Here is a 12,380-nt window from a genome sequence, read left to right on the forward strand (position 1 = left end):
TAATAAACTATTGAAAAAAATAGGAATTCATGTGTCCATTCCAGATAGATAGACAGACAGACAGACAGACATAGGTACATATACACATACATAGTTGCCTAGCTACGTAGGTAGATATTTTGATACAGGAATAGACACAAACATACTTTGATAAAGGAAAAGAGAGGTACCCTGTTTACAGTAGAATGCAGAGGACTGAATGGCAGATATGGAGATAGTGCTGGAGTTAGGAACTCATCATTTTGCAACTTTCAAGGTTAAAACCAAACTAGGAAATGATCCTCAATGAATGTTACATCTTGGAGGAAATTTTGGTGAGAAGCAGAATATTTACATGGTCTTATTAGCTGTGAGAGAGAGAAAAAAAAGTAATCATAATAATGGAAAAATCAGGCAATGCCTTGACCAGGGGATCAAAATTAATAATATCAATGAGAGATGAATGAGCGTCATGTGCCTCAGGTGCCATGTCCTGAGAAGACACAGCATCACCGAGACAGTGACCTGGTTTTGAATGCATAACCTCAATCTAACCACAAGGCAACAGCAGACAAGCACAACACGAGCAAGTGTGTTTGGTTTTTAAAGATGAAGGACAACTATGTTCTTTTAAATAGTCATTATCATAAAAGACAAGGAAAGGTTGTGGGATTTGTTTCAGACTAGAGGCTAAAGCAACATGACAACTAAAGGCAATACCTAATCCTAGAATGGATCTGGCAAAGGGCTACAAAGGATACAATTAGATTACTGAAAAAGATGCTAGCTGGGATAAAAGCATTGTATTAAGGTAAATTTTAGAAGTAAGTTTCTAAATTTATTATGGAGGTATTCTTAGGAAATGCACCCTGAAGAATTTAGGAGTAAAGGGCCACGATTTAATTTACCCTCAAATAGTTGAGAAAAAATACAAACTGGGAGAGAGCCCAAATCCATAAAGCAAGTGGGATAAGTTAATAGGTGAAGCTGCATAAAAGGTATGCAGGTGTTCTTGTACTGTTTTTGTTTTTTGCAAAGGTTTTTATTATTTTCAAAGAAAAAGTTTTAAAGAATAAACACTTTGATAGTCTATAACTCTAGGGACAAAGGAATAAAGGGAAGTGATTTTGTGGAATTAAAAGATACCTTTTAATTATAGTTGAAAATTAATTTTCACTTATGTATTTAAATGTAGATCTTAAGATACTGAAAGTAATATTTTCAGATGTTGTAAACTTCTACTGGGTCATCAAAATCTTCTCTGAGTGTCATGGAGCCTTGAAGATAGATTCAATAAATCTTCTGACTTAAAACAAAAACGCCTTCCCCCAACCAATGCACGCTGACCCCACCCACATTTATCAATGTCAAATCCCCATCACATTTTCTCCCTCAACCTCTCTCCTGTACCTTTAGAGAACAGCATGATCTTCCCACTCAAAATATTTTTTTAATTCTCCCTAAGCCCAAACCTGTAGTAACAAAGGAAAGCAGGGAAGCTTGGTTAGGGCGTCCGTCTACCACGTGGGAGGTCCGCAGTTCAAACCCCAGGCCTCCTTGACCCGTGTGGACCTGGCCCATGCACAGTGCTGATGCGTGCAAGGAGTGCCCTGCCACGCAGGGGTGTCCCCCCGCGTAGGGGAACCCCATGCACAAGGAGTGTGCCCCATAAGGAGAGCCGCCCAGCACGAAAGAAAGTGCAGCCTGCCCAGGAATGGTGCTGCACACATGGAGAGCTGACACAACAAGATGACGCAACAAAAAAAGAAACACAGATTCCCATGCCGCTTACAACAGAAGCGGACAAAGAAAGAACACGCAACAAACGCAGCAAATGGACACAGAGAACAGACAATGGGGGACGGGGGGGTGAGGGGAAAGGGGAGAGAAATAAATAAAAATAAATCTTAAAAAAAAAACAAAAAAAAAAACAAAGGAAAGCAGAGATTGCAGTTTGGGGCTTATTGCCTGATAGTCTAAGCACACTGTACAGTTTTGTTTTGTTTTGTTTTGTCTGTGAGGGGGACTCTGTCTCTTGTGCCTACTCTAATTTGCATAATGTATACCAGGTTCATATTTTTTTCAGTAAACTCACACATTTTTTTTTCCTACCCCTTCCCCCAACAAATATGCTCTCTCTAGCCTCTGATTAACTATTACATTTAAACCACTTACACAGTATTTTATCTAAGATGAATGGACCACTTTTCTTATTGCTTGGAAGTACTTATTGCACAAAAGACAGATGTGGAATCCAAAATACTTCACTCTAGATAATCAAAATGCTCTAAAAACACGATTACAGAACTTGTTGTTACAAGTTGAACAGATACCCAGCCAGCTGGCCGAGATGCACGAAATTCTCCAAGAATCCTGGTCACTGAAGACACCTAGAGGACATATTTAGAAACTACATGGGAACCAATCAGCGGCGATAAATGCCGCCTGGCTCCTGCTGCATCTTTAAGGAGCATTTGCTCAGGATACTCAGAGGCATGAGGGGTGTGGAGTTAGGAACCAGGCCTTTGGTACTGAAAAGTGGGCAGTTAGATTCACAGGACATGTCAGAGTAATTTTTCATGACGCTTAGTGTGCTATATTAGCTCTACAGTCATGTTTTGTGATCCTCCTGCTATCATAGACAAGAATGTCATTGCTAAAATAAGAAAATCACTAAAAACCTACATTGTAGTTGGTAGCAGTCAAAGAAGCAAGAAATATCTTTGCTGAATTTGCTCCGGTGCCTTCTTTGTTTTCCTATTGATTAGGGCTCCTTGGATCTACCAGATTATGCAAACTTTAATAAAAAGTTAGTTTCAGGCCATTGAAAACTCTTCAATTCACCAAATTCCAGCTATGTCTGCCTCTTGGTAGGAAGGAGACATGACCCATCCTGTCCCCTTTGGCCCCCACTACCTCCCAAGTATTGTTTCTAACTAATAGGAGGCTGCTGGGGAAACTGCTTTCTTTCTGCTTTGGGAACCTGAACTTTCATTGTCTGGGTGGGCAGGAAGAGGCAGTTGCAGCAAATGGACAAATCTGTTAATACACAGCTTCAATCATAACAAGAACAACTATTTATATCCCAAAATCCCATGGCCCAGAGAGAAGTTTAAATATTTCAAGCAATGTTTATTACAACAAGAATGCAGGCTGTGTCCACATCCCTCAGGGTGGACTCTAACTAAGGCCCTTCTAGGGGACTCTAACCAGGGCCATCCAGGGGAAGCACACACGCTTTGATAAGAAATTTTCCTTTTCCTTAGTTACAAAGGGATTGGACTACATGTTGAAGGGTATGACTTCAGAACACATCTCCTTTATTGACCCAGTTATTGATTTTACATACCTGAGCTTACAGTATAAGAATCATTTGAAAAATGTAGCCTAAACTTTTTCTTTTCTTTCGTTGGGATGGGGAGCCTGGGACAGGAAGAAATCACTTACTGGTGTCTGGAAGTACTTACCAATAACAAACTGGAATATGAGGTTGCATTTTTATGTCCAGACAGGGTGTGGTTGGACATAGACTTGAGACTGGGGAAAATGAGTGTTTGGCAATTTTAAATTTCTTTTTCAGGGAGGAAAACAATGAATAGACTCGTCTGTTTCATGAGGGTCAGGAGGACAACACCGACAGTACTTGCTATGCACTTGGTGATGATGTCATTGCTCCATCTTCATTGAGCTGCTACATGGAATGGACAGAATTAAATGATGTGGATCATTATGATTTCCATGTAATGTGTTTCAGTCTGGGACTTGACTGGTGCAATTTATTTAAATCTGTACAAAAAAATAATAAGAGGGAAGCAGACTTGGCCTAAAGGATAGGGCATCCGCCTACCACATGGGAGGTCCGTGGTTCAAACCCCCAGCCTCCTTGACCCATATGGAGCTGGCCCATGCGCAGTGCTGATGCGCACAAGGAGTCCCATGTCACGCAGGGGTGTCCCCGGCATAGGCAAGCCCCACATGCAAGGAGTGTGCCCCATAAGGAGAGCCGCCCAGCACGAAAGAAAGTGTAGCCTGCCCAAGAATGGTGCCACACACACGGAGAGCTGACACAACAAGAAGATGATGCAACAAAAAGAAACATAGACTCCCGGTGCCGCTGATAAGGATAGAAGTGGTCACAGAAGAACACACAGCGAATGGACACAGAGAGCAGAGACAGGGGTGGGGGGGAGCTGGGGGGGGAGGGCAGAGAAATAAATTTAAAATAAATCTTTAAAATAATAATAATATTAATAATAAACACCATCAAATGTTTCTGGATGGTTAATGAAATACAGATGATGTTAAGAGGTTTTGAATTAAAGCAGAACCAAGTGACTATTGCTGGATTATTTATTATGAAACCAGGAATCCAGAAGACTCATAAATGTGGTAGAAACAAAGGCCTAATTCTAAGGAAATAAATTGATGTCATGTGGGGGTTTTTTTCTATCTTAGGAAGTACCCTGCAAGCCTAGAGCATCTAAGATCAAGGTTGCTGTGAATTTTAGGAATAGGTAATTATAAATTCTCTTAAACAAATGTTCCTTTTTTAAAGTAAAGGATTTTCTCAATTTGATTTATTTTAAAATATATAATAGGTCCACATAAATTAAAAATTTTATGAGAGTATTAAGACACAAAATAAAAGTTTTCTTCGCACTCCTGTCCCTTAGCTACCACTTTTCTAATCCAGAACAATCAGTGTTATCAGTATTTTACATATCCTTTATTTTGTACCTAAAAAATACATGAGGTCAGGGGAGCCAATATGGCTCAGCTGAGTGCTGGCTTCCTACATTCCAGGTCCCAGGTTCAATCCCTGGCCCCAGTACCTAAAAAAAAAACACATGAGGGAGAGGGGGTACACACACACATACATGCACACTTCCTTTTCCGCTATTTGTACTTGCATGAGCATTCTAAACATTGTATTTTGTACCTTGCTTTTTCCATTCATTTATCTTTGAGAACAGGAAGTACAGAGAGCATTCGTATTCTTTTTTTTACAGCGGTGTAGTATTCCATTGTTTGGATGTACCATCATTTGTTTATGAGGCTCCCTATTCACAGACATTTAGGCTGTTTCCAAATCTTGTTTACAACCTTTGCTGTTACAAAAAAGGTGCAGTGAATAGCCTTGTGTATACCATTGTGCCTTTTAAAAATAGTTACTGCCTTTCTCCCTGAGCCTGAATAGGGTCGTTTTCTCAGCTTTCTCTATTCTGGGTCTAGTCTGCATAAATTCCCAGTACATGCAACACAAACCCTCTGCTGCCGTCTGTCACTATCTCTACCACCTCTTCAAAAGCCCCAGATCTTGCATTCACCCTCACCTCCATGCCTTGGCTCAGGTCATTTCCCTGCCTGGAATGTCTTTTCCCATCAGCATCTTCCCTCCAACACCCTTCAAAGTCAAGTTCACTTCCATCAAACACTGCTCAATTATCTGGCCTTCGCTGATCTATTTTAAGAGCTTCCCAACAGGAAGTTCCAAACAGGTATATAGAACCCTTGATCTCCATTAGCCTCCAAGACAGATAGGCAGGGCCCAAATCAGTTTACCCTAGAGTCCACACAATATTTTTCTATGTATCCCATGACATGAAAAATAAAGGCAAGCCTGCCTAGAGCTCCATGCCTGCCAATATACAACAGATACTGTCTAATTAATTGGCGTGTTTTGCTTTAAGTTCCTTATTTTCATCCTTAATCATTTCTGCTTTTAGCCATTAATAAAACTGTCATTTTTTTTCCTTCCACTATTGCCATAAATAAAACCTACACTCCAGTCCAGTTGAATCATTTGTTACTTTCTGAACATTCCTGAAGTTTTGTAACCACCACCTCCACCTGGAGCAACCGGCTGGGATGATCAGGATGATTGCCCAAAACCTCCAGGGAGCGCTGGGGGGGAATGGCCCAGGCTCTAACAGCACTGGTACAACTTCTTTGCTAGAGGTGGAAGACACCGCTGCTGAGGGCTGCGGAAGCAACCAGAGATGGCGCCCTTGTCACAGGCATCAGCAGCCGCAGCTGTGGCAGAGCCTTTGTTTTGGGTTGGTGTCAGCTGTGTTGGCAGCTTGCCTTTGTGGGCAAGGGCACTGGGCACAGAGCCCTTGGTATCAGAGGCCAGCCGTTGTGCTGGGGGTCACAAGGGACAGCCACCACTTCTTGTGTCTCTCTCAAAAGTGAGGCAGTGTAAGAAGGGGGACGACCGTTAATAGCTAACCCTTACACAAGGTTTACTCTATGTAAACCACCACACTTCACATGTTAATTCACTTTTTTTAAAAAAAGATTTATTTTTATTTATTTCTCTCCCCACCCCGCCACCCCCATTGTCTGCTCTCTGTGTCCATTTGCTGTGTGTTCTTCTGTGTCCACTTGCATTATCAGGTGGCACTGGGAATCTGCATCTCTTTCTTGTTGCGTCATCTTGCTGCATCAGCTCTCCGTGTGTGTGGCACTCCTGGGCAGGCTGTGCTTTTTAGCACGTGGGGTGGCTCTCCTTTCGGGGCGCACACCTTGCACACGGGGCTCCCCTATGCAAGGGTGCCCCTGCGTGGCATGGCACTCCTTGCACGGCAGCCCTAGAGTAGGCCAGCTCACCACATGTGTCAGGAGGCCCTGGGGATTGAACCCTGGACCCTCCATATGGTAGATGGATGCTCTATCACTTAACATCTGCTTCCCGTTAATTCACTTTTAAGTCTCACAATGCTAACAGGGTAATAATATACTATTATTATTATCTGTTTTCAAGTGGGGAAACTAAGGCACAAGAAGGTTAGATTTCTTGCCTAAAGTATAAACCATAATGTAAACTATAGACCACGGCAAATACTTCAATATGCAGTCATCAATTGTAACAAATGTACCATGTACCACACTAGTGAAAGATATTGTTGATGGGGGAAAGTGTGTGTGTGTGGGGGTGAGGTATATAGGAACCTCCTATACTTTCAATGTAATATTTATGTAATCTAGAGCTTCTTTTAAAAATAATAAAAAATAAATAAAAATATCTCAAAGTTTAAAAAAAAAGTTTCTTGCTAAGATCACACAGCTGGTAAGTAGCAGAGCTTGGCCTTTGGACCCAGGCAGTCTGACTCTGAAGTCCATGCAGGAAGCACTCCATTCCTTCAGTCCTCTATGCACATGCTGGTGGCCCCATTGTAACGTGGGCCTTGGCTGTGCCTAGAGATATCATCACAGAGATCCCATGAAGAAAAGGAGGAAGCTGACAGAGGAATTAAGGCAGGCATTTCACTAGCTCATGCAAACATTTCATGTAAATAGAAAACATGCCCTCTCTGTGAGCAATGGTCCCAAGGCTTAGTGAACAGACAAGATTTTTGTGTCAGTTAAGAAGAGTCCCCATCCCAAAAAGCAAAAAGTATCTATAACTGTGAGCAAAACAGTTCCTTCCATCTGCCCCATAAGATCTAAGTCCTCTCTCAATCTGAAGCAGAATGAGCATCATCACCCCAAAATCCTCAAGACTGAGGAATGAGCAAACATAAGAAGGGAATGCAACCATCGACCAAAGTACACTTATTCCTATTGTAGTAACGAAAGAACTTGTAACACTGATATAAAGATAGTGGTCACCAGAGGTTCTGAGGGGAGGAGGAGGGAAAAACAGGTGGAACATAGGGCAAGTTTAGGGCATGGCAATTGTTTTGCATAATACCGCAATAACTGATACAAGCCATTATACATTTTGTCAAAACCTATGAAATTGTACACTGCAAAGTATAAAGCATAATGTAAGCTAAAGACCACGATTAGTAGCAGTGCTTCAATATTTGTTCATCAATTGTAACACATGTACACTAATGAAAGATGTTATAAATGGGGAAAATGTGAAAGGGGGAGAGGGTAAGGTATATGGGAATCCCTTTATTTTCAATGTAACTTTTCTGTAATCTAAAGCTTCTTTAAGAACAAAGTTTAAAAAAGTACTCCTACAGGATATACATAACCAGGATAATATCTAAATAGATATAAATGAAGGAGAATTAACATAATTTGCAATAAAATATACATTTCAGTGTGCAAATGAGGGACATGACTCTACTCAAAAACATAATGAAGCTGTCAGATGTTTGCACCCATATACTGAGTCACCATCACAATAACCACAAATGCCCACTGATTATAGGTGTGCTACAGCAACGCAGATACCACCAGCAGCGTTGTCCTTGATGACGTGATTTACCTAAGTAGGGAAAGACTCTGGGTAATGTTACAAACCAAACAAAGGACTCTCTTTCCTTGATTTACATGATAAATACACTCCCCAGAAATTTCAGTGGCTGTTAAAACCAGACCAAAAAAAAAAGAATGTTAAGTGTTTCTAGGTAAAATGGATTGGGTTCTAGGTGCAGATAACTATAAACTGGTGTTTCTCCTACATGGTCCACTGGGGTATTCATACCCCAGCAGAATGGAGAGTGATTGTTAGGAGGAACTGTCCTGTGTATTACAATACATCTGGCATCTCTCTCGCATCTCCTCCCACCCTGTCATTAAATGCCTATAGCACCCCCAATCACTGTGACAAACAAAAACCTCCTTAAACATTTCCAAAATATCTAGGGAGTGTTGCCACTCCCATGGAGAACTACTTGAATAAGTGATTAGGGAAGGTCTTGTTTAAGTAGTTACTCTTTAAGCTGAGAACTAAAATGACAAAAAGGAGTGAGTCATGGGAAAGAATATTCCAGGCAGAAGGAGCACTTGGTCCAGAGTTTGGAGGGTTCAAGGAGTAGAAAGAGTGGCAAGGCTAGAAAGTACTTAGTCAGGAATGTGGTGTAAGATGGCTTTGGAAAGGTGGACAGAGGTCAAAACACATAGAGCTTTCAAGGACAGAATAAAGATCTGAATTTTATTGTAAATGTGACAGGGACCCAAAGACTGTTGTTAAGCAAGGAAAGGTCATTATTTAACTTAGGGTAGCCATACTAGCTAGACTGAGGTGGGGGAGGTGGTGAGAGAAGAGGCAAGGGACCAGTGGGAGACTGTTTCCAGATGTCAAGAAGGATGCTGGTGGCTTATCTAGGATTTTAGCAGTAGAGATGGAAAGAACTAGGTGGCTTCAAGAAATGGTTTGGGACAAGAATCAGTCAGGACATGGTAATGGATGGGAACTGAACAGAGTGAGAGAGCAGCCAAGAATGAACACTGGTGATTTGACTTAGGCAAGTGGGTGGTAGTTTGTATCATTCCCTAAATTGTGGAACCTGCAGGAGGAGCAGTCTTTGTGTTTATTTACTTTAGTCAGGTATCAAGAGTTCTGTTTTGGACATGTTTGTTTGAGGTGCCCATTAGACATCCAGGTAGTCAAATAGGCTGTCCGGAGGTTAGGACAAGAGAAAAGACTGCGTTACAAGTCTGGGCGACCCTGGCAAATAGATGGTACTTAAAGTTGGCCAATGAGAGTGCTGAGGTAGAAAGTATAGGTGGAGTTGAGCAGGAGATAGAGCCCTGGGGCACAAAAAAATGTTGAGGTTGAGTATGGAAGAAGGAAGTGAGGAAAACCATTCGAGTGGCACTCACAGAAACCAAAGCTCTGGGGACAGACAGTTTGGTGGGGCCTGAGAGAGACACAATTTTGGGAGAGTGTATTTGAATTTAAAAGATGCAAGACTAAACACAAAATTACATGCAGAAGTGACTACTTAATTAGACTGAGGAAAGAAGCACTTCTATTATAGCTTTCTTACCTACATTTTTTTTACTTCAGTCTGATTGATTCATATGACAGTTTTATAACATTAATTGCCTATGGCAAGCATAGAAAGATAATTCAGTCTTTCCTTTAGCATTGTGGATTGAGTTTTTTCATTATTAATAATTTGCAAAAAGTTTCTTTCAGCTTCACAATTTTTTATTTAGGCTTATAAATTTTCAGGATTGATGTCTGTGACAATTTGGATTTTGTGACACCCAGAAGAGATTGTTATTGAACCAATCCATTCCTGTGGGTGTGGGGCCCTTTGACTGCATTAGATTCAATTAAAGGACCCCTTGATTAGATCCCTTTCAATCAGATCACTTTAGGACTTTCCATTGGTCAGTGACATTGGGTCTCCTCCCTCATGCTGGATGGTATAAAAACACAGAGAGAGCAAGCTCTGCCATTTTGACCCTTCCATGTGAGAGAGAGAACACAAGTGTGCCTACAGCTACAGAAAGACAGAGAAGGCTGGAGATGCTCGATGCCCAAGGAGAGATGCCTAATCACCCATAGCTGAGTTCCAGGAGAAAGTAGAGAGGCTGGCACACCAGCCATCTTGCCTCTCCTCAGGGCAGGACTCCAGCATCTGCTAGGAGCGACCTTTAGTAAGAAAGCATCTCTGATGATTTGGGCATTTTTGCAGCCTGGAACTGTAAGCTCTTATCCCAAATAAATTCCCTCTTAAAGCTAGCCCAGCATTTCCTTCAGCAAGTGGCGCTCAGCGGACTTCTTCCTTCCCTCATCCTAGATCTGGGAATGAAGCAGGTGGGCGCGAGCTGGGGCGGCCGACGGCGAGGGCACCGGGAGTGAGGCTGCGCCGCAGCCCGGAAGCCCCGCCCTGCCCGCGGGAACCGAGACCGAGGAGGCAGCCGGTCCCCAGCCAAAAAGAAAAGCAGGGCCTGGGGGAGAAGAAGCCAGTCTCCTAGGAGTCAGAGAAGCCCAAGTCCTCCCTACTCCCCGGTGAAGGTGAAGCGGGAACGTGAGGCTCATGCGCGGAGAGGACGGAGGCCCCGCAGCCCCGGGAGCCGTCAGAACAGAGCCCAGACCGTCGAGGGCCGGGGACCGAGAGCGACCCCGGGGCGGCGCTCACCGGAGGAGAGCTTCGGAGGAACGGCCTGGGAGCGCGCGGGCCCAGCGCCAGGACGGAGCCGGGGGACCCCCCAGGGGCGGGCGGCAGAGCGCGAGTTTTATGACGGGAGTCGGGAGCAGCGCGAGGAGAGTGAAGTGGTGAAGGGTCTCCGGAGTTGGTTCCTCCACCTGCCAGGAACAGTCAAAAAAAAGAGGTGCCCGCGAAAGAAAAGCCAAGCTTTGACCTCTCTGGGGCCCTTCTTGAAGACACTAACCCCTTCCGGGGTATAGTCGTCAAATACAGTGAGCCCCAAAAAGCACGTATTCCGAAGAAACGGTGGCGTCTCTACCCTTTCAAGAACGAGGAGGTGCTTCCAGCTATGTATATCCACAGACAGAGTGCTCGCCTCCTCGGTCCACACCGCGGGATTGCGGACATACTCATCCACGCTCCCTCTTGCTCTAAGCGGCACGCGGTGTTGCAGTATGGGCTTGTGGCGTGCACTGGTGCTGTTGGAACAGCTGGTCGCAGGGTGAGGCCCTACATCATTGACCTTGGCCCAGGGAACGGAAACTTCTTAAACAAGCGCATTGAGCCTCAGCGTCACTATGAACTGAAGGAAGAAGATGTGCTTAAATTTGGGTTCAGTAGTAGAGAACATGTTCTATTACATGAGTCCTCAGACACCTCAGAAGTAAACAGGAAAGAGGATGAAGATGAGGAGGAGGAGGAAGAAGTGTCCACAGCTAGCAAATCAAGAAACAACCCAAAATGAGAGACCTTCCGCTGTTGGAAAGCGTTGGGATTGACTCTAATGCCTCTTATTGCCTTAAATCGTTCCTCTGTTGCTGACCAGCTTATGTTAAAGTTTAAGAAAACAGACTTAACGTTTGGTTGAACTTTTTTCTGTGGCTTCTCAGCCACATGCCTGTGGGCATTTGTTTTTGGAAAAGTCTCACCAAATTACAGCACATGCGTTTTAGTAGAACCGTTTTGGCTTTAGTTGGTGCTTTCAGAACTGCTGCCGAGAAAACTATAAACCCTAGATTAAAGGGGGAATTGTGGTTTGTTTTCTTTGTACAGTTACTTTATTTATATTATTGTTAAGCTTTGTGGACCACGTTTTTGTTTTGTTTTGTTTTGTTTTGTTTTGTTCTGGGGCACACCTCTGAACAGAGAATTTGACTAAGCTTTGGTTATCACCAAAACAGCCTACATTATATCCTGAAATTCTGACCCGGTTCAGCTCTTGAGTCATAGAAGTTGATTTTGTACTTAGTGTTTTGGTGGTGGAAATTACCATGTGACCTCATTAGAGACTGCTTTGCTTCAACAGATGCTTTATGGAGCCTGCTTAAGCATATGACAGGACAGGATGATAATGGCTGCTGCCAATAGTTCACGAGACGCTGAAATGAGTCAAGGATCTGTTCCCCACGAGAGAATTCCTGATTTCTCCTTGGAGGATGCATAGAACAATTGTGATCATTTTATCTGTTTTTCAACTTTGCATTTTTATTCACATTACCTCCTTCTTCCTTCTTTGAGAAATACACTGTCATGTGGCAGGGTCCTTGTTTTAGTCTAGCA

General features: G+C 43.1%; 1 pseudogene; it reads left to right on the top strand.

Moving 5' to 3' along the window:
• The first annotated feature begins 5,978 nt into the window (after positions 1-5,978).
• On the top strand, positions 5,979-11,658 carry LOC101421187 (smad nuclear-interacting protein 1 pseudogene; annotated as a pseudogene).
• Positions 11,659-12,380: the final 722 nt, after the last annotated feature.

The sequence above is a fragment of the Dasypus novemcinctus genome, chromosome 6, assembly GCF_030445035.2.
Source record: "Dasypus novemcinctus isolate mDasNov1 chromosome 6, mDasNov1.1.hap2, whole genome shotgun sequence".
In the NCBI taxonomy this organism is placed as follows: Eukaryota; Metazoa; Chordata; class Mammalia; order Cingulata; family Dasypodidae; genus Dasypus; species Dasypus novemcinctus.